We start from the raw sequence: 19,064 nt of genomic DNA on the forward strand, positions 1-19,064 counted from the left end.
GTGTCAAAGAGCTACAAAATCTATAAAGCAGCTCTAAAGCATCTTGGATTCAAGATGTCTCCTAAAATAACTCTTCGAAATCCTTTCTGAATTTCATAAACCAGAAAGGCTCTTAAACTGCAACAACTACTCACAGGAACTCTGAAACCACCCCGTTGAGCAATGTTAAGATTTCCAGTGGGAGGGATCACACATTTGAGGCAAGCCCTGTTTTTCCATTCCACTGACAATGGATCAGATAATATATCAGTAGTCCTCTAAGAGACAAAAGCAACAGGAGGAGAAAGGGACACTGGATTGGAGTTGAAGACCCTTCAATCAGTAACAGCTGTTGGCAAGCCACATATTTTGAGGATAGTGGTTAACAGGTGTGCATTGACACCATCCAATCTGCAGTAATGGAGTGGCCTACATAAGCAAACACCCAAATTCACTTAACAGTACATAGTGGAAAATTGTGCACACCAATTATGTCAAAAAATGTGATAAATAACCGACATAAGTGATGGGGCTTAGACCAACATTCAAATTTAGTCAAAAGTTGAGAACCACTAAGAACATGACAAATTCCCAGGCAAATAATAGGTGATACAAGGACATTTTAAACTGATTATGAGATATGAGATCCCACCATGAAAATAATTTTTGCATGCTTCATTCTCACCAGCCTTCTGAGGCACGGGAGTGCAGTTTGCCACAACTGCTGTATTGCTTTTACCAGTTTCCAGGAAATAATGACCAGATGCATCACATGCTGTTATTTCATTACTGTTCTTCTGTTAAGGTCCCTACCTAAACAAACATGCACATTGCCCAAACCACCATACCTCTGAGGACTTCCCCCCAACAGACCAACAGAAAAACCTATTACTGCCGGATGTTTACAGTACCAACAATGAAAACTAATTGAAGGGTGTGACGAAAAATTCACACCACTCATAGCTACTTCAGAATGGATGGTTCCTGTGATCGGTGGATTGTTCGTCCGATTTGTGGAAAAGATGAAGAGAAATACATTCTTATTAGTAAAGTCAACTCCAACCACTGTGGTATGTTTTTAAATCCTGAGTTTGCCCTTCTGCAGACCCAACACTAAAATAGACTGCATACCAGTATAGGTGACATGTGACTCCTACACCTTGTAATTCTCATTGTCTTATGTAACATTTCCTAAAGACTGATTTAGTCAGTATGATTCATTGACTTTGTACAATGTGAGTGTAATGTAAATTGACTTGACACCCTACACTGGCATGTGTAGCGCTACAAAACAAACGCATGAGAGAGAGGGGCCATGGAGAGATGAGTGGCACTATTAAAGGGTAGTAGTGAGGGAATCCACGGAGAAGGAGCTCCAACAAAGATTGTCATAGAGGGCGCCACCAGCTTTGAAGCCAGCCATGTGTGTCATGATTGTAATGTCAATGACATATAGACATGTACCACAAGAGGCTTTACCATCAACACACTAATACCTGTAGAGTAGTTTTCCAGGGGGATATGAGCTGAGCTGGGTGTCAACCACACTGCCATCTTTCAATTTCTCAATGCTTTCTTTTCACATTTTTCGGTCATTATTACAGAAGCGTGACTGCAGTGTGGTGATCATTTTGCAGTTCCTCCTGTGAACTTAAGGCCCTAGTTAGTGGGTTCTTCCATATGCTCTTTATAACCCATACAAACAAACTTTGAGACACCAATATGAAAACATTAGACTACTCAAAGTAATGTGGAATATCCCTAGGCCCGAGGAAGTGTCCAAAACACAGTGGCATATAACTGCCTCACATATGTTTCTTTCATAAGGTCTCAACAGTGAGCTGGGGTTGAGGGATAAATTAGCTCACCCATATCTGACTGGGCTTCTGAAAGCACACCCGTTCATGGGAAGCCACAGAAGAACAAGATATTCTGTGGGACAAGGATTCTGTGTTGAATGAGTATCTCTCCATTTTCCTTTTTACCTGTGATTTTCTATTTGGGATTCTCAGTATGATTGGACTTATATGCCTGATTTAAATGTATTGGGTATGATAGCCTGTTTTTGCTTTCAAGACTTTCAGAATTCCGTGCTTCCTTCCTTGCATCTTGGTCCGTTTGGTCCTAGTCCTAATTGTGCTGTTTCTGCTTCCCTTCCATTTCAAAACCCACAATCTATTTATGTCTCTTTACTTCAGGTTTACATCGCAGATCGTGTTGCTATCCTGTTTCACTCCTGTCATAACTGCTTCCTTCACTCTGGTGTGTGCTAAAGGTCTTGCTGCATCACTTCTGCCACCTAGTCCCATAGTTTTAAGATTTCTAGACCGAGGGACCTTTCTAAGTCATACATCTTGGTACAAGGTACCACCATAAGGAGTGAAGAACCTCTTCAATGGTCAGCACACTTCTCCTCTCGACTCAAATTCTACTTTCTGTTTCTGGATCTGAATCTGGATTTAGCCGTCCTTGCACAGTACTCATCCAGGTGTTGCAGCATACACCCTCTCATCACAGCTAGCCACAGTTTTATCCTAAGGAGCTTCAATGCTGCTGCTAATCGCTGATAACAGTCTCGAAAATGATCCTCTCACTCCCTCCCAAAACCTCTTGAATGGTAAGATAGCAACTTCACTTGGAGGATGTCATACATTATGATATTGCTTGCCCCTTGGTTATCCTGGACTCTAGCATTTGCAGCTTTATCTGAAACATGGATTTCCTACAGCCCCAGTAGATGGCATACAACTCCAGGCTTAAAGAAACCTTCCAGGGGCACAACTTCTTGCTCCCCTGGTAATGCTGCTCTTGAATCAACCAACATACTCTGATAGCACATTTCTTGGTACTCAAAGCTCACCTCCTTAGACCAGATCTCTAAATGGCTACTCTCTATCTTGGTATGGGGTTACACATCACTTCTTCTATCAAAATCCTCATATTAGCTATCACTGTAACTATCACTGTAGGATTTTTCTACAACAGAGTCTGTCCAAATCTGATTTTTCAGCTCAAATATTTAACTCATACCTTATCTTTGTCAGTTGGGTCATAATGGGATGGAGAAAGGAATTTTATTTTGGTAGTGTATTGGTTATAAATTGGGAACCACATTGGATCGTAGAATCTATTGTCCAAGCAGCAATGATTATGTTGGCTTCTATGCTGCCTGTTTTTCATACCACTCTAATTCAAATTAGAATAAGATTGGTGTCAATATCCACCAAAAGCTGCAGCCAAATATAGACCTTTGACGAAAGATTGGTGAATGATCATCAAACATTGAAGAATGATTTTCCCTGGATGAGATCTTTGGAACAAGTGCATGCCTACTTTGAGATAAATCACAGAACACATTTGCTACTGTCTCTTATGGGCAAGTGCTGGGTGGAATTTACAGCATATGCGAGGAGCCCATATCCTTAGCTTAGGAAGGGCACAATTCAGAAGTACTGGAAAATCTGAACCCTCTCTTTCCTTTCCTACTGGAACATCCCCATATGAGGTACCTACCAAAGACATGCAAATTGTACTTGAGTTACCAGATGATAAAGTGCTTCCACAAACCACCACTCAGAAATGCTTATGATCCTAATCCACAATCCTTCAACTAACATGATGGAAGAGACAATTCCTCTAGAACTAACTGTGCAGTCCCTCTGCCTTGCTAATAAATCACAGGGTTTGCATCTGCCAGTGTAACATCTCTATATGTAGGTTCTGGGGACAAGCAATGACTAGACCTTACACCATTTGGGGGTGACCTGTAGTCTTACAGTTAAAAAAGCAGCAATCCACATATACTGACAAAAGTAAGCAATGAAGAGGTGATATCCGCCTTGCAATATGAAACATCCCCCAGACAAGCAAACTGTGCCAGAGTGATAAAATGGCAATGTACTTCCACAAACAAATACATTTGGATCACAGATGTATGTGATTGACAATCCTTCAACTAACATGATGGAAGACAGCATTCACCGAGAACTAATTGAGCAGTCTGGTTATGACACTAAATGCCATTTTCCACTGCTGGCACATCTTCCTTCTGAATGTATCCTGATATCTTCAATGGATTCTGTCTGGCAGAGATTGTAAACTAAAGTCAGACTTTGGATTGTAATAGGTATTAAGTAGGGGTGTAGGATAAAGAACCTTTAGATATGATATAAAAGTCTACTATGCTACAATTGCCATCTCCAAGGCGATGAGATGAGAATTCAGCGAAGTGCCCTAGACCGGGGGACTGGTAGCTATTATTCCTTTGGCCTCTACTCTTATATTGAAGAGTATGAACTAAGCTTGGCACTTTTCTAAGCCTAAAAATGAAAGTAAGCATTGGCAATGCCAATATCTGACCTTGGCAAACTGGTGTGTCGTTATATATATTTTTTAATTGCATGTACCATAAAAATAAAAAGAAGGCAAAACGTAAACTCTGGAGTGTTTCGTTCTGCCTGCAGAACTGGTGGAATATTGGTCATTCTGCGGTGTGCTGGCCAAATTCCACCAATCGCTGAGCGGCAAAGGTTTACTCCTGCGAGGCTGCAGAAAATGCGAGCTGACATTTTACCTCCCCTAGCACAATTTATTTATGGTCTCAGATGGTCGTGGTGAGAGGACTGCTTTTTGAGATTTGCTACGACTCAAGTAGATTTTCTACTCGAGCGGCAACGAAATCAACTCGAGTGGTTACACGCTCTTTTGCAAAGCATGATGCCATTCGTGCTGATTTTTCTGCACTGCTCGTGCTACCGGTGTAAAATTGCAGAGTGAGCTGCAGATTTTTCACCCATTGGTGGACCTTCATGGATTCTCACAGAGTTCTTATGTAAGTCCATGGAATTCTGTGAATTGATACTCTCTCTACTAGTAACGCCTTCGGTGAGTAAAGGGTTACATATTGACAACTCAGCTGTGCTAACCATGTATGGGACTGCTAAAGTTGGTACTTCAAGGTATCAAAAAAGTCAAATTTAATGTAGCTTTTAAGTATAAGTCAATTTTGAAAAGTTGCCACTCTGTTGCCCAAGTCTTCCAGTGGCAATTTGTAGATACTGGCCACAAAACCACCTAACCTACTGCCCTGCTAGGGATAGGTGGGAATGACTTCCAGCATCAATAACAATAGAGGACTGCTATTGAAAGAGTGGTCACTTCTTCCTGGCAGGAAGCAACACTTGGTGTGAGCCCAAAAGTTGAGCTTTGAATGGGAAGACTCCTTTAAGGGCAAATGGTGAACACATATGAAAGGGGCTGCTCTTTTGTTCAGGTAGATAGGTTGGCATTGTGGACAGAGAAGGGAGACCAGTTACCAAACCATTATCTATGGGTGTGCAGGCCTCATGTAGCCACATATCAAGTGTGAGCTACCAAGCTCCACACACCGAGAAAGGGTATCTGCCATCTTGGGAGTGCGCAGAATAGTGCGCTTTGTAATAGCTAGATGCCTAACTTTGCAGGAAGTCGTCATCCGGTAGCAAAGTTCCTGGTAGCTCATTGGCTAGTAACTACCACATCCCCAAGGCCACTTTCTGGGCATACATATGGCACCTATTGCACCCAGACCTCAGCACACATATGGACTGGTGTGAGGACTGAAGAATAACTGCCCAGCTGTTCCCTGAACCTGGCAAGAGAGGCTTCGCTAACCGCTGGTCTGCATCTGCTGATCCTTGGGTCACCCAACGCAGGTACGACTACCCAAGCACAACTCTTCAAATGTTTTACAAAGTTTCCAAACTTTGCGGTTTTCAATGCTTTTTGGAATTTTGCTTTGATTTACGATTTACCTAAAAATATTTCCCTCCAGAGCCATTGGGTGGATTTTGTTCATTCAGCTGTCTAATAATTTCATAAAAATAAGATCTGTTTTTATAAATTTCACTTTGATTTCTTTCGTGTTGCATGACTTTCTAATTTTGTTGTTTTGGTGCTTCTAAATTCTTTCATTTGGTTTAACATATGAGCCTGACTGGACCCAAGTGAGTATCATAAGTGTATTACACAGTGAAGTCGCACAACTACAGCATAGAGTAACCACTTTCTTCATTACCTAGCGGTGGAATCCAGAGCTTGTATCCAGGGCCATTGGAATTAAGCAATTCTGCAGCTGCAGTTTCTTTTTTGCACAGTTATGGATTTACTTTGTTTTCCACATAATCCATCATCTGCTGCATAATTATCAGATTTTAACAAAACAAATGTGTTTCTCACTCAAACAGATTCAAAGTTACTAAAAATGCAAAGGTTAACTGGTCATCTTTCAGTGGCTTTTTTCTGTAGTTGGGTATAAAACTTGTACTAATGAGGTGAACTCTTTGTCTAGGCTGTATTGACATGTACAAAAAATAAATTATAAAATAATGAAGTAATAGTATTAAAAAATGTTCTGCATGAAGGTGCACAATTTGCCTTTTCTTGATTCATAATTTAGTCAAGCCTGCTCTGCCACATAGTTTGGTGCTCCCCTGTCGCATAATCTCTGTGGCCCTGGGTAAGTTAGTAACCACTGAAAAATCCACAAAGTCGCTCCCTAAGAAAGATTTTTAAAACGTTTTCCAAGTTCTGATTCTCTAAGGCACTGTTTTTCCTGGCGTTTACCAACTTTTTAAAAAGTGTGCAAAAGATTTCTGAAGTTTGAAAAAATGTGGTATATGGTTGTGAAGTCACAAAAGGTTTCGAGAAAACGGAAATTGAGTTGGCCAACTTGCCCACACTGAGGATCATTGATTTGAGGCAGCTGTGCAAGTATACAAAGTCAGCTTAGGCATCTCTTCCAAGACGGATGACCTGGAGAAGGCCCTAATGGCTTAGGAAGAAAATTGGAGAGGCCAAGCACTATTGAAACCCTTGAAAGTGGGGATCAGGATGATAGCAGAAATGGTGTTGATAAAGAGTATGAGGGGACAGTGAAAACCTGCCCCCACCAACCATTCAAGGTGCTCTTCCACATATGGCAGTAAGAAGAATTTGACTTCAGAGAGGGGGGCCAAAACCCTTGAGGTCCAGGTAAGTCTCCTTGAGCTTGGAGGAAAGAAAGCTGGCCCTAGAAGATCTCGTCATCAAACCCAAGGAAGATGGTGGCAGCAATGAATATTAGGCAATTGCAAGGTTTTCCTATGATCCCAGGTGGCCCAAAGGCATTGTTCCTAGATGTGTTGAAGGGGGTAACATTGACAAATGCCTACAATCCTATGAGTAGGCCCAAATAAACTAGTTCCATGAACATGATGATAAGAAAGAGGGGCAGCCCCCCTTTAGGGAAAAGAAGGCAGCAAGGACAATAAGAAAGAGTCTGCCAAAGAGTCCACAAAAGATGCTTGTTGGACATGGCCCTCCATTCAGTATCACACCATAATGTTTACCTTCACCACTGCTGTTTTCTGAACCAATGTTTGTTGGCTTTCATGACTCTGCACACTTTACCACTTCTAACCCATGCGAATGTGCTTGTGCTCTCTCCCTTAAACATGGTAAGATTGGATTACACCCAATTGGCACATTTAATTTACTTGTGGAGGTTTAGTAAAAAGGTACTTCATGTACCCCAGGACTAAAAATTAAATGCTCTCCCTCACCAAAGACCCTACCACCGCCAGACTCAACATCCAGAAAGGAATGCAGGATGTCGCAGTCTGGATGACCAGCAGCTGCCTAAATCTCAACTCGGAGAAGACAGAAATCCTCATCCTTGGAACCACCGCTTCAGTGGGGAACAACACCTGGTGGCCAACCGCCCTCGGAAGCCCACCGACCCCCTTGGATCACACCAGAAAGCTTGCCATCATCCTCGACTCATCCCTCAACATGAACTGACAGGTCAACGACATCACCTCCAGCTGCTACAACACCCTGCGCATCCTTCACAAGACTTTCAAATGGATCTCTGCGAGTCAAGGAAGACTGTCCCCCAGGCACTCATCACCAGCAGACTGTACTATGGAAACGCTCTCTACGCAAACTCCAGACAAAACAAAACACCACCGCTAGACTCGTCCTAGGTATCCCCCGGCATGAACACATTAGATGAACACCTACGAAAGCTTCACTGGCTCCCCGTGGAGAAAAGAGTCAACTTCAAAATCCTCACCCACGCATAAAAATGCCTACACAACACTGGATCCAAACACCATAATGACAGAATCAACTTCCAAGGACCCAAAAGAACCCTCCAATCTTTCAACCTCGCTCTAGCTGCAACCCCGTGCATCCACAGAGGCAGAGCAGGCGGAAGATCCTTCTCTCACATTGCTGCCAAGATCTGGAAGAAGCTCCCGGCAGACATCAGATGCACCCCCTCCCTGAACACCTTCAGGAAGACCCTCAAGACCTGGCTCTTTGGCTAAACAGATCTGCAGACCTCCCCCCCAGCACCTTGAGACCCTCAGGGGTGAGTAGCATGCTTACAAACCCCCCTGATTGATTGATGTAAATGTTACTAGTGGGCCTGAAGCACTTATCATGCCACCCACTTTTGTAGACTTTTCAAACACGTCTCTGGCCTGCCATTGCATGCTGTGTGTGCAGTTTTAAATTGCTAATTTGACCTGGCAAAATAAACCTTTTGCCTGCCATAAACCTTCTCTTTAATACATATAATTAACTCATGTTGTAGCCCCTAATCAGCCCAGAGGGCAGGTGCATTGCATTTAAAAAGTAGGAAATGTATTTTTAAGTTTTTTACTAATGCAAGACTTATCTATCCCATAGGATAACATTAGAGTTACCGTATTAGTGTTTATAAGTGTAATTTCTAAATTGGAAGAGGTAAGCAGTTTACCTTTGGCATCTCTGGAACCCTGATTAAAAAAATCCTAACTGATGGTGAAGTCAGCATTTAAATTACAATTTTGAAAATGCCACTTTTCGAAAGTTGGCATTTTCCTCCCTTGGCCATTTAGTGCCTTTAGCCTGTCTTGGGTCATGTGACTGGGTGTAGCTGACAGTTGGGTTTGTGTATTTCTCCTAGACAGCCACACACAATAGGGAGCACCTGGATGGGCCATCACTGGCAGGGTGGGAGGAAGGAGCTGGGCACAGCCTCACTTACATCTGAACAGGCTGTGTCCTGCCTCCACACACAGGGCTGCATACCCCCTGTAGTTAGTCTGGAGCCAGGACAGGGAAGGCAGGAAGCCTGGGGGCTTCAGAGGGAAAACTCTAGAAGCTTGTATACTTCTGGACCAGTGGCTACTCTGCCAGGAAGAAGGACTGCTATGCTGCTGAAAGGACTGCCACCCTGCTGGACTGCTGATCTGAAGGAACTGCTGCCCTTTTGTACTGACCCGCTGCCTGCTGCCCTCTTGCCTGGGTGAGAAGAGACTGGACCTTCAACTTCAACCTTGAACCCAGGGTCCCAGAGTGACTCCAAGGGCTAGCCTGCTGGCTTACTGATCTGAGTCTCTGGGGCATAAAAGTCTCCCCAACATCCTGCACCACTACCTATATCCAGCTGCAGTGAGTTCCTGACCCCGATGGTGCCCACCTGTGATGCTGGACTGCTCTTTGCGCCCCTCCAATAGCCTCCCAGGACGCTCTCCTTGCTCCTCATGTTCTACTCTATCACAAATGGGACTCTTGGTATGGATTTTAGAAGGTAAACTTCAGCGGACCAAACCTGGTGACTGAAACCGACCTGCGCTGCATCGTTGTCAGCTTGAAAGTGTGACTTTGACTTGGTGCAAACCAGATCCCTAGTTGGAGCTTTGTGCTTTTTGTCACTATTTTCACTAAAATACTTCAAAATTCATAATTCCGGTTCTACTGGTTGGATTTTTGTCACTTTGGTCTTGTAAATTTATCTCTCTTGTTCTGAAGTTGTGTGGGATTTTTTTGTAGTATGCTTTCACTGTGTTACTGTTTGAAGTGTTGCACAAGTACTTTAAACATTGCCTCTAGGTTAAGCCTGACTTCTCTGTGCAAAGCTATTAGAAGGTTGAGCACAGGACAATATGGGTTTGCTTCTGACTTCACCCTGGCAAGGATTGTGGTTGCTGCTTGATCAGGGCCCACACACCAGTCAACCAATAACTCAATTTCTTAAACATTTAATAAGTGATAACCTTCGATTAGGAGCAGGTAGGAAAGTCATGTTAAGTATCTGAGAAATTGTAATTGAAACCCTTCTTTAATGGTAAAGTCTGATTTTAAGTCACAATTCTGAAAATGCCACTATTAGAAAGTTGACTTTTACCCTAACCATTTGGTACCTACAGCCTCACAGGTCACATGACTAGATATAGTTGGAGTTGTCCTTTGTGTGTTTCACCTGGACAGCATCATAATAGAGGGGGTGGGAGTTGGTGGGATGGGCCATATCTCTGGCAAGATGGGAGGGCATAATCGTCACCTACCACACTTGCACTTCAAAGACACTGGCCCAGTTCACACACTAAGGATATTACATTTGCCTATTGTCCCCTCAGACAGACTGGGACATTGGCAAGGAGGCAGGGAATTCCAGACACCTCTACGGGGGGCACCAGGTATAAAAAGAACCACTCTTCAGTAGACTTCTAGACCTGTGGATATGACAGAAGCAGGATGCCTTGTTGCCCTTTTGGTTGAAGCCCACTCTCCTTGCTAAGAAGGAAGACTGGGCCTGCTCCTTTCATCTCAGGCTGAGCAACTCCAAGGGCCTGCTGACTGACCTCCTGTTCAGAGCTGCAGGAACATAACAAGCTCCAGAGGCATGCTGCCCAGTTGACCTGCTGTACTGAATCTGACTGGACCTGCAACTGTATCTATCCAATCCTTGCTGGTCTCTGCAAGAGTAAGTTCTTTATCCCTAAGTGGTACCTCCCCAGGTCCTGGGATCTTCGCTACTATCAGAGTGACCTCCTCCTGGCCTAACGGAAAGTTCCACTAAATCTAGCAAGAAGTGATGTGAAGCCCCATTAAGCCTTGCCACACAGCTGAAAGCTTCATTGGATATTACATTGAGTGACTCAGTGCCTCTCAATTCCTCACCACACAGCTACCAGCCCCATAAGAATCTATGCCGAGTAAGTCAAAGCACTACCAAACCTCTCCCTACAGCTACCAGTTTCATCATAACTGATGCCAAGCAACCCAAAGCCCCACGAATCCTCACCACACAGTTTCATCAGAACTGATGTCGCGTGACGCAGCTCGATGCAGGACCTCACAGCCCAGCCCTTCCAGTACTTTGGAACCGATGTCAGACAACACAAAGCCTCAAAAGCAATGTTGTGCAGCTCGTACACCAAGGATATAAGGTACAATCCTGAGCATGCCAAACTTGGTCATCTGCCTGGCCTGCACTCCATTGTAGTTGGCCTGAACTGGTTACTTTGTCCTGTCCAGTGTGATCAGATACCCCCAGTTGGAGCTTACAAGTTTTGGTGCTACTTTTATCTATATCTTTTAAATTGTAGTTCTTCAGTTCCACTGACTGGATGTTTTTCATTTTGGTCTCAAGTAATTTATTACATTTGACTCTATTTGCCCAAATTGGTGTTGGATTTGTCTTGTGTTGTGAATTCACTTTATTACTGTTTAAGTGCTGCATAAATTCTTTACACATTGCCTCTGAATCAAGACTGGCTGCTTTTGTGCCACGCTACCAGAGGGTTATTTAATGACTTTTGTGGTTCACCCTGACAAGGATTATGGCTATTGCTTGAGAAGGCCTCACAACCCCCTTGTTAGAAATGGGATTTCTGGTTGGCTAGGGCTTGCGCCTAAGCAAGGCAGAAACCACCACTCTAGTCAGGGCAAGGGAGTTACACGCTGAAGATAACCCCTGCTCACCCCCTTGGTAGCTTGGCACGACAGGTTTATCCCAGAGGCAATGTGTAAAGCGTTTGCGCAACACACACACAGCAGCAACACACTAGGCACACCCCAAAAGGAACTCCACACAAGGTTATATCAAAAATAGCCTTTTTATTATCATAGACACATTAGAAACATAGTCACACATTTACACTGTGCCAACTGGCACTGTCAATATTCACAGGGGATTATATACAGGACCAAGCCAATCGAGCCATGGTCAGAACCATCAAAATGCAGGTAGGCAATATAAGACACAATCAGTAACTACTGGGACAATAAGGTACTTAGTATCAGCACCTGCAACATAAACACTTTATGTGTGCATTACGTTAGGGCTAAGTCACATTGCACATAACTCACATTATGCCTAAACCACACTACGCATTAGGCATAGGACACATTATGCATGAGCCTTATAAACATAACATTAGGCATAAAGCACATTAGGCCCAAACCTCATTAGCATAAACACATTACGCATTAGGCATAGGTCACATTAGGCATGAACCGTGGTGCATAGCACACTGAAATGACCCCCAGGCCAAATGGACATACACTGGGGCTCAAAGGCCCTTTGTCCAGAAAGTCAGGGCTCTAGGGGGGATCTCTCAAATGACCCCCTGGCTCCCTTGGCAGCAAACACAAGGTGCGCACAGGCGCTGGGGCGTGGGCTGCAACTCATCCCTTCCTCGCCTACAAAGTACTGGCCCCCAACGTTCCAGCTGCCCGCGTGCTCGCAAGACAGCTGTGGAAATGCATAACGAAAGACTGATACTCACTGGGCCTACTGAGCTCCACTGGGACTCTGAAAATCTGGGGGCCCCAATGTTGTAGCCACCCGCATCTGCTGCTGGGCCCACACACGGAGGCGGTGATAAAGCCCGCAACAGCCTCCGGATTCCTCTTCTCACCCGGTCTGTTCTGCAGCCCCAGGAGCCCTTTAGGCTCCAACGTTGGGACTTTGGCAGACTTCTGGAGCAACACACGGGGCTTCTACCAGCACACGGGAGCCCCGATTTTCCTCAGCCTGACTTCCTCTTGCCTGGCCACACCACCAACCAGGCAACTTGCCTGGCTTCCGGGTCGCTGCCTGTCTCGGTGGCGGCCCGCTCCTTGGCCTAAAGTGTGGGGTGGACTCCTGCTTCAGGGCGCCAATGTGTGGGGTGGGCACCAGCAGCAGCAAGCCCTCCAAGCACAGGAACAACACTTTCATGGGATCACAGCTCCTATTTTTATATTCCACATTCCTCTGTCTGCCCTGGCACAGGGCTAGGGGGGACCAACCAAAACTGGTTCAGGGGGGAATTGGAGCACTCTGTTTACCAGGCTCCTCTTCCCCTTTGTCAGGTGGGGGCTCATCATCAGACACACCACAGGGGGGCAGAGCAAGCATTGTACAGGCTAGGCACTAACCTATTCAGGGACCAGGGACTTCTCCTCCCACTACTCCAAATGCAGATGTCCCATTCAGCCAGCGCTGACTCACCCTGCCCCTCCTGGAGCCACACACACCTCACCAGCACCTGTCACTCAACAGCCAGACATGCAATCCACATCAGGCAGGCAATAAATCTGCCCACACCATTGCTTAGCATTTATTATCACTATTCCAAACATACCAAACTTGACCAGGCTGTGCCTCTCATATCAGGAATTACCACTGAAACACTTATCAGGGAATCCCCAATGCATTCCTATGGGAGGACAGCCCCACAGTAGTGAGAAACTAAAATGGCTGTTTGTCACTACCAGGACATGTCACACACTTAAGGTACATGTCCTATCTTTTACCTACAATGCACCCTGCCCTTAGGGCTAGCTAGGGCCTACCTTAGGGGTGACTGACATGCGGTAAAGGGGGGTCACAGACATGGCACACACTTTAGGTACCACGACACAGCGGCAGTAACACTGCGCGCACAGGCCCTGCAATGGCAGAGGCCTGAGATAGGTTTGAAAGGCTACTTTGGTGGGTGGCGCAATCAGCGCTTCAAGGCCACCAGTAGCATTTCATTTACCAGCCCTGGGTATATGAGATACCGCTTTACAAGGGACTGACAGGTAAATTAAATAGGCCAAACAGGTGTAGAACAATCTTACCATATTTAACACAGAGAGCACTGGTACTTTACACTGGACGGCAGAGCTAAAGTGCCCAGAGTCCTAAAACCACTAACACCATGTCAGAAAAAAGCCTAGGAGAAAGGCAAAAAGTTTAGGGATGACCCTGCAAAAAGGGCCAAGTCCAACACCCCTCAACCAACAACCCAATTTATTGCATTGCAAACAGGGGAAGGGGTACAGAGCCACATCCCATTCCAAGGGGAGGGGTCTTCGGGGAAAGATTTTGGCACTTCAAAGGGTTGGGTGTGCTATGACTGTAAGCAGCCAGAGCACAAGAGAGAAGATCTGTGTGCACCAAATGTCAGCTACTGTGGTGACCATCCCAAAACATTGTTAGTGTAGGGATGGTGGTGGAAGTTGTCCCTAGAATGTGCAAAGTGTGCACATAAGCCACCTTAGTTTCCCTGGGTAGGAAGGAAACTGAAACCCTTGGCCCACTGTCCTCTAAGTATGGAAATATATATGCAGTAGTCAAGATACTATGTGATTGAAATTCAGGTTCTGGGGGATACTGGTGCCAGAATAACCATGATAATAGCCAAGCTAGTTTCCCCCGACCAAGTAATCCATAATGGTGTGCACTAGATTGTCAACTTTGACAGTGTTACAAAGTCCCATCCATTAGCTGTGGTAGACTTTAATTGGGAAGAGGTTACTGGCCGAAAGAAAGTAGCTGTGTCCCCACCATGCTAATGGTGTGTCTGCTGGGAAATGACATTGAGATGTGTGCTTAGACAGAGGTGGATAGCGAAGGACTGTGCAGCAATGATGGAACTTCCTGATTAGGTCTGTGTCTCCAATAGAGCATAAAAGGCCTTGAGGAGAAGTGAAGAGATCCTGGAGTCTGCAAGAATGGCTCAGAGCCCTAATGTAAAGTAAAAGGGCAGGAAGGGTGGATAACCACATTTCAGAAGCCTTGACAATTCCATATGGAGCCCGATCTTAGGGTTGATGTTCTGGTGCCTAAAGAGGAGGCTGCTTCCTTAGATAACTTGTCAAGGCTGGCAGAACTATAAGGAGCAGGGGATCACTCCAGAATAGACTTGAGCTAGGTGCAGAAGACTTGCCCTACTTTTCAAGGCCTGAGACATTGGTCTGTCAAGCAAAAGCAATGTGATGTCAGTAGTACCCATAAGGTATACTGGTTAGAGAGAATCCTGTATTGTGAGACAAGGGACCCAAACCAGGGGCAACCAGGAAAATGGTGGGCCCCAACAAAACAGTGAGTTCCTCCTTAGCCAGCCCCATAATATCCTCTTAGGTGGACATCTGGGGCGAACTAAGACATGAGAAATGTTGGCCAACCATAGCTATTGGTCTGAAGATTTCTGAAACGTAGAAGGAATTCTGTAGCTCCTGTGTCACCTGTCAAGTCAGTAGCAAGACTGGGGGAACACAAAAGGCTCACCTAATGGTGGAGACTCCTTTTGAGAGGGTGAGGATTGGCATTGTTGGTACCCAAGACCCACAAGCATCCACTCAAAGTAGATTCAATTCAATTCAATAGATTCATCTTGGTGGTAGTAGACCATGCCACAAGACATCCAAAATCTATATTGTAATAAATTGGGTTACTTGTTAGGGGTGAAACCCTACTCAAAAAGCAACCACAATCCTTGTCAAGGTGGGGCACTAGTAGACCCCAAATTAACCTGTGCTCAACCCTCTGGTAATTTGGCACAGAGCAGTCAAGCTTAACTTAGAGGTAATGCGTAAAGTGTTTATGCAGCACTTCATACAGTAATAAAGTAAAAACAAAAGAAAAGTCCCACACCAATTTCCAAAAAATAAGACCAAAACAATAAAAATCCAATCAGTAGAACTGGAGAGATTCACCTTTAAAGATTTCAGTAAAAATAGTACCAAGTTCAGGTTAACCGCAATGGAGCACAGGCCAGCTACAGGGTACCAGTTAGGCTAGCTGAACAAGACTACCTTAAATCCTGGTTGCGAAGTGTTGTGAAGCCACACATCGAGGATGCATCATTCAGCTGAGGAGATGCGTCGGTTCTGAGGATCTCATTGACAAGGGCTTGTGATGCGAAGTCTGGTGTCAAGGATGTGTCACACAGTCAGGCAGAAATTTAAAAAGATATCAGAAGACCAGTTGAACAACGCCCTCAACTCCCACCTCACCGATACAAAATCCAACAACAACAGGCTATGAAGAATTTCTCACAGTGGATCACAGAATGTGCTGACACAATCGCCCCTGCCGAGTCAGCCAAATTAAAAGGACCTGCCAAAAGAACCAGCTGGCTCACAGCAGAGCTGAAATCCATCAAATACAACTGCTGGCAACTAGAAGTGGTGCACCAGCAAATAGACAAGAGACCCTACCATCTTCAAGACATCCCTCAACCAGTGCCACAGCCTGCTGAAAGTAACAAAGAAGAATGCCATAGCATAGAAGTCAGCACAAACCACAGCAAGGAGCTCTTCAACATTGTTGAAGGAGTTCTCCAACTTTGCAGCCTCTGAGAACAATGTCACTTCCTTCGAAGAACTGTGTAACACCTTGGTGGACTTCTTCCATGAGAAGACCTCCCGTCGCTGACAGCATCAGCCTGCTCACACACACAAACACAAAACCTGAACACCTGCTCAACCATTGAGACTGTCTCACAACTCCGGCCACAATCTCATGAACTCCATGCACTCTGGAGCACCCACAGATCCCTGTTCCCACCATGTCTTCAACCTCGGGAAAAAGATGAAGGATGATGAGCTCAAGAAAGTCCTGAACACCCCCATCACCTCGGCCTCCTTCCCTGAGGACTGGAAACAAGCTGTAGTGAGAACCCATCCTGAGGAAACCATTCACTGACCCCCAAAAAAATGAAAAACTGCTGGCCCATCTCCCTGCTCCTCTTTTCAAGGTTCTCAAGAAGGCAATCAACCAGCAACTCACCAAACACCTGGAAAACAACAACCTTTGTAACCCCTCTCAATCTAGATTCTGAGCCAACCACCGCACAGATAGAGCCTTGATTGCAGCCACTGACGAGATCAGAGCCCTCCTGAACTGAGACAAAATGGCAGCCCTCATCCTCCTGGACCTGGACCAAATTGATCACCTCATACCTAACTGGAAGAACCCACTGAATCTGTCTCCCACCATTCACCTCGGCACCCAAGAAGCGCATCTATGGTGCTCCCAAGGATCATCCCTCAGCAGTAGTCTCTTCAGCCACTTTTTTGTATAGGCTAAGTCCTAAAACAATGTGTACAACACGACCGTACTAAAACACGCCACCGCGGTACACTTCATATTGTCGCAAACATTGGACGTGTGAGTCAACACGACCCTGAAGAAATTCACACAAACTACATCAGAGCAGGTACAAACACCGACACAAGCATGTTTTAACCAACAGAGATTTAGTAAGTAAATGCGATCGTAAAGTACGCAGCACCTGCGTTTAGTCGATAGGCAAAATTCACAAACAGCGCTGCACACCAGGGCGCCGGCATTCACAGAACCGAGTGTTTAACCAGCACATATTGTAACATTATCGGCGCGCAGTGTAAGAAAGCAGTCCACGCTTAATGTATAACTCGAAAGACATACAGACACATGTTGACATATTCAAATGTGTTAGAACGGCTAAAAAAGCATGAACTCACCAGTTAAATTTAATTCTGCATAATTTTTTTAACTTTGATTTAATACCAAAGCAAAGGTGAAATGATAAAAAGTATGTACGTGTATGATATTTGATCTATAGGATGGTTTCCTCATTAGATGTTTAATTTTCATTATAGATATATCCCTGATGAAGGGCACATGGCCGAAATGCATTGGATGGATTTATGAAATGCATTGACTCAAAGAAGGACGTATGAAATGTTATCGATTACATAAATATATACAAAAAATTCTTTAAAACCCAAAAGGAATCGAAAGAAATACAAAGATTGAAAATCATATGATGACTACTTGTTTTTATTAACAGACACAACGTATTACACCCAATAGAGGGTTTTCCAACTGTGCCTAGGGGGATTCACCCCATTGTATTGTGATTGAACCAGTATATAGTATGACTTACTTCAAGATCTGAGAGTGATACCCCAGGAGCACGTTGAACAAGAGATTAACTTGTGAACTTAGATTAAAGATAGAGGCTGTGCGAGCCACCTTCATTTTCACTAGTTAGAAGCATCAGATCATTTCGCTTGCAGCACGCCCGAAAACCATCATGGATTACAACAAAATTTCTTACATCACGGACCTGCGGGCAGACACGTTCGCCTTTGCTAACGAAGAAGCAACAAGGATATATGCTCTAATTCTTGAGGAAACCACCACGCAAACAACAACCAACAGAAACAAAGAACAAAATATTAAACAAATGTTATATTTATCCAAACGTGAAATTAATCAACGACTTCATGCAAGCACACTTATAAAGTATCACCGAGTGCACAGGGTTTGAGAATACCCCTAAAACCATCATTATGTAAGAACGTGCAAAGATTTAAACATCGCTGGTACGCGATACTCAACAAATGTTCCCTTGATTTGATACTGTTAATAATAGAAGAACTGTCTGACATTCTAGATGAGCTCTCAAAAGAAATAGACACAGTGAAAACTGAATTAGCAGACATCATGACCAATTAAGAATTGACCAAAATGCTTAAGGATATAAATGTACAATTATCCAAACACACACAAGAAGTCAATGAGCGAACAATTCACAAATTTCGGAGGGACACACTGGATTAAAAAACTAGGGGAAGTTTACATCTGGACGGATGAATATGCTAGTAGGAGACACAACACACCTTATTCACAGCATACAGAAACCTCATCTTCAGAAAGTGACACATCAAGCGGTTCGAACCAACAAAGAGGCCACAACCAACAGAAACAAATGAATGTTCCATCACAACAAGTCCAAGAAATTCCCCAAACATCTGGTGTCTCTTTTCTAGAGACAGGCCTAAGCAACAAAGGTGACCCAGGAGGGCAAAAAGAAAAAGAGCATCCCAACACAAGGAATATGTCGACCGTAGCAAAGAAATACAAAACGAAGAAACAAACTTAGTAATAAATATTTCAGATCACCAATTCAGCAACATCGAGTTAAACACTTTACAAAAAGGAACATCTTTTGTTCCAACTAATCACACTAACAGTCTGGAACTAGAAG

The sequence above is a fragment of the Triturus cristatus genome, chromosome 4_2 (genome assembly GCF_964204655.1).
Source record: "Triturus cristatus chromosome 4_2, aTriCri1.1, whole genome shotgun sequence".
NCBI classification, from domain to species: domain Eukaryota; kingdom Metazoa; phylum Chordata; class Amphibia; order Caudata; family Salamandridae; genus Triturus; species Triturus cristatus.